We start from the raw sequence: 5,080 nt of genomic DNA, 5'->3' as shown, positions 1-5,080 counted from the left end.
GCTAATGGTACAATAATCTCTATCAACTGAGGACCTCACAAGGTAAGAAGCTAATCAAATACATCTAAAATTAAAATACAATAATTTTCAATTCCTCCAAATTCACAAAAAACAAAGGCCGCAGGGTGAACACAGAGGTGGTCTTCCTACTCAGCTGTCCTAACAGATGGGGCACTGCAATATATTTAGTTTTGTCCCACATTGGATTATTTTGGAACACACAAGCAATCAGTGTTAATATAAAAGAATCCTGAAGAGAAGCAGTCACTCATGCAGCCGCGCGGTGAGCACAGAGCGAACTATTCTTTCGCCTTTTACTAAAGAATACCGTGTTCTCGCCGCACATAGCGGCATACGCCAATTTTTTAAGGGCTTTCCCTTTTGGGGTTTGGTCCCGGCAATGCTAGTTTTAATTTACTATATGGTCCTTATTACATAGCTCCCGTTTCATAGCCATCTTTTTACCAGGAAAATACATTTTTTTCACTCAATTTTCCACTTATGCAATATTTGATAGCTATTTTTTGTCAGGTAATTCATTTTCCCACTTATGCTCACGTGATGAGTTTTTCCTTCAAATCAGGAAACGAAATTCCTTGAGGGGGATGAGTTTCAATTTTCCAAGCAATTGAAATAGCCAAACCCACTATATGCTTAGCGTCTTCACAATGACGGAGTGAAAAAGCGAAAGAGCAAGAGAGAGAAAGAGAGAGAGACTCATTGAAGCTTGGCAGATTGAGCGGTTGTGGCAATGACGGATCGACCAGTGGTGCCGGAATCGACGGTGGAGGAACAGAGGGATGGCGGGAGCAGTGGTGGAGGAAGGGAGGGAAGGTTGGAGCGGTGGAGAAAGGGAGGGCTGGCAGGAGTGGTGGCAAAGGAAGGGAGGGATGACGGGAGCGGTGGCAGAGGAAGGGAGCAATGGTGGAGGAAGGGAGGGAGCGCTAGAGCTGCAGCATTGGGGGGTGACGGCAATGCAGTGGCGTTAGCGGTGGGGGTCGACAGCGGTGCGGCAGCGTTGGCGGTGATGTTGAGGGGAGACGCCGATGCGACAGTATTGGCGGTGGGGGTCGACGGCGGTGCGACAGTGTTGGTGGTGGGGGTCGACGGCAATGGCGAAAAGGAGACAAAGAGGGTGAGAGTGAGAATGGGTTTGGGGGTGGGAGAAAGTGTTTTTATTGCTATTAAATACCAAAAATTGAAAATAATTGTGTTCTATCTAATTTTTGTGATGGGAAATAATTGATAAATACAAGCGTATAGAAATAAAAAATGAAAAATCACGTACAAATTAATAAGTTGGGAAAATGAAAAAAATTTAATTTTGTTGCTTCATTTTTTTGGGAAATGATTTAGTTAACCTAAAATACGTTATTATTTTGAATTTTTTTATACAGGATTCAGTGTTTTTCAATACATTTTTACCATTGAATTCCATAGAAAATGATACATTTTTCATGAAAAATAATGCCTATCAAACACAAAATGCCAGGAAAGTAACCCAATTCTATAGAAAATATTACCAATAAAATATCAAAAGATAGAAAATAACATCATTTTTCAAGTAGAAAATTATACCAATCAAACAACTTAAACTTTCAATTTTTAAAAATTCATTTTTCTTGCAATTCAATTCCCTAGAATTCATTTTCTTTCCACCAAAATTTCACCCTTACAATCAAACGCACCCTTAGATCTGATTCGCTTTCCATGCAGTATATGCGTGTTTCAGTTCATTGGTTAAACGAAGTTCTTTTTCGACAAAGCATTTATTTGGGTGGGGCAATAAACGGAAATAGGTCCTGGTTGCATTAAGTGACGGTTACTAGGCTAACTTCTAAGTGCCATTGAAATTATAGAAGCACTAGTGTATACCCGTGCCTAAAGGCATGGTGTAAATAATATTAAGATTAAAATGCAATAATGTTCATTAATATTACAAAAAAAAAAAAAATTGTAAACACTGAACAAAAAACAAAAATTAAAGTTATTATATAATTTTTAACGTTTTATAATAAAAAAAAAAATTACTAAATCTACATAATAAAGCATATCAGTAAGTGCTCTACAATCTGAACAAATTAAATTAAAAATTTAATATCAAATAATACATTCCAGCCGCCATCGGGACCCTTGAAGCCTCAGACCGTTGCTAGTCGGGGGCTTCAAGGGCCCCCAATAATGGCCGATCGAGGGCCCGCGGTCATCTCGGACCGCCATCGCCCCCTGCCAGCCCTCACAATGCCTTGCCCCCACCCAGCATCGTCCCTCCAGCCCTTCCTCATCACCATCTCACCTGCGTGGCCCCCTCACTTGCCATTGACCCTCCCTTCCCCCCTTACGCTGTTGCACCTGCCGATGGCATGGATGGGTGGGTCTGTGAGAGAAAGAAAAAAAGAGAGAAAAGTAGTGAGTGAGGGAAATCGTTTCATCATTTTTAAATAATCAAACAATGAATATAAACATGCATTAAGCTGAAAATCGTTTCATCATTTTTAATGTCATGACTTTAGTGAAATAGAAAGGGGTCAAAATGTGAATACTCTATGAAAAATTTGACAGAATATCCTTTGAAAATATGATGCAACAAATATATCAACCTGTCTACAATTACTTATATATTTCAAAATCATAATCAAATCATGTCATATGCACACTCAAATCCAATTATGTTCTAATTACCACAACACCAATCTTCCTACACAAACAACTATATCAATACTTGTAAAAGTGACCGACAAAATAAACTCATAAAATTTTTCAATCACATACTACTTTAATCACAAAACAAAATGACATAAACTACTTATAAATTAATCGCTATCTCAATGAATGAACAAAAACCAAGCAAGAGAAATTGAATTACATTTTAGATCACTAAAAAATTTGCTTAATTCAAAAACCATGTAATGAGAGAATATCCTTTGAAAATGTAAATTGAAATTAATGTAAGAAATTTTCAATTTTTTGGAAAAATATCCTTTAACATGCATACTAGTTAGTGCTACTGACATCAAATTATAACTACATAAATAAAATAAATATTATATTGTCATACACCAAAATAGTAGGTTAAAACTTTACACACCTATATATATATACACACAAACACACCTATATATGTATATATATACACACAAACACACAAGGTTGGGGCCGCCATGGCCTCAGCCATCAACGGGGGGAACCCCGATTTGGGGTCGGAGAACCTTGGGTTCCCCGACCATGCGTGGTCGGAAACTCTTTAATTTTTATATTATTTAAATTCAAAAAAAATTATTGTAATAAAATAAAAAAAATAGGTGTGTTTCTTTTGGATAATACTCCATCACGGGCGTCCCTGCCACACTGGCCCCACAACATAGTAGAGGAGTAAATCAGGAACCTGGTGGCCTTAGGTTTCGATCCTAGATGTCATCCACAAACGTGATGTGCGGGGCACCAAGCGGGAGTCTCCAAGACCACCAGGCCATGCCTTAGGGGCATAGGTGTGTTTGTGTGTATATATGTCTGTGTTTATGTCCACAATCAAAACCCGTTATAATTATAAATATTTTGAAGCTCACCATTTATCACTTGAAAAGTCCAAATATAAATTTATGCAAAAAGAAAACATTTAACAGATAACAAAGTCATTTTATAAGTAATAATGAATAATTATACTCCCTTAAAAAGGTGCAAAAAAAAAAAAAAAGATAAACTCTCTTTCCATATTATACATAAATGTTAAAATGCCAAGTCTTCAAAATTTTTCTTTTAGTTAGGAGCTCTAGATATTGAAAAAAAAAAATTATGAAAAAAAAGTCCCTTTTTTATTTAACAAAGTCATTTTTTTTTAGAATCATACAATAAATATATTACATTTGAATGGTATAATTTTTTTTATAATAAAATGTTAAATACATTATTTTGAGTGTGTGAGTTTAACAAATCACCCTCACTTTTTTTTTTTAATAGCTTCAAATAAATACTTTCAATGTATTTAAACTTTCACTTTCTTTTAAATAGCTCCATAACAAATTAGTTACCAAAAAAAAGCTAAAAAAAAAAAAAACATAATAACAATTATACATGTATACAATTATGTCAAAATCCTATATAAACACATGTATATAACAATTACATATGCAAGTAATAAATACACAAACACACGTATATATATAAACACACATGGTTGCGGCCATGGCAGTCGCCACCACCCACCATGGTCGAGGCCATCAATGGGGGAATCTTGGTTCGGAGTCGAAAAACTTTGAGTTCGCGACTGTGAGTGGTCAAAAATCCTTTAATTAAAAAAGATTTTAAAATATAACTCAATAGGATAGATTACCCTATTGAATAGATTTCCTCTGCATAAACAAAGATTGAGTCTTGTAAGACCTTTTGATGACTGTTAAATTAAAGAACATTGAATTCAATTAAACACAACTCAAAATTATTTCTGAATAAAATATTCAGAAGAAAAAGTTTAGACACCGACCTCAATGTACAATGTAACAACCTCTGAGTGCTTCTCATTTGTCCTAGCAATGAATATGTCCCAAAATACAAACCACCACTCGAACAGAAAGCCACCAGGAGCATCAATAGCTGAAATATCCACGTCCCAAAATTTCAAAAGGGGCAACACACAAGGCGGTGTGTTGGGAAGTACCACTTACCTCAATATTCGTGCCCTGCTTCGAAATTCGTCCATCGCCTCGATTTGAATGCCAACCTTAAAATTTGCACAAGTCACTTCAAATTAAGCCTCAAAGCATCCTAATCACCATAATTATTTAAATAAGCATTAAAACCTATTTTTCCATAATTTCTTGCATTTTCTTTATTTTTCTCTCTATTTCTTCATATTTTTCCTCAATAAATCTAAACTAAATATTTCTCAATTATTTCCTCGAATATTTCACTATGAAAATTCATAAAATAATATTCTTGATTTTCTAAAATTTTACTTACCTTAACTTAGCTCCTTCAACTTCCTTAATATGTGTGTCATATCCTCGAAAGGCGTGCCTATTTTCTCGCCCAAAATCTCTGAAATATCACAAAAACATAATTTCCTATTTTCAAAATTTTTTCT

The 5,080-nt window shown here is 35.4% G+C and overlaps 1 non-coding gene across 1 annotated transcript; it reads left to right on the top strand.

The window, feature by feature from the left end:
- Positions 1 to 274: 274 nt before the first annotated feature.
- Positions 275 to 390, top strand: LOC127802955 (U5 spliceosomal RNA). The gene has a single exon (XR_008023402.1). It is a non-coding gene; the product is annotated as a U5 spliceosomal RNA (small nuclear RNA).
- Positions 391 to 5,080: the final 4,690 nt, after the last annotated feature.

The sequence above is a fragment of the Diospyros lotus genome, chromosome 5, assembly GCF_014633365.1.
Source record: "Diospyros lotus cultivar Yz01 chromosome 5, ASM1463336v1, whole genome shotgun sequence".
Taxonomy (NCBI): Eukaryota; Viridiplantae; Streptophyta; class Magnoliopsida; order Ericales; family Ebenaceae; genus Diospyros; species Diospyros lotus.
This window is presented reverse-complemented; position numbering and strand designations above follow the sequence as displayed.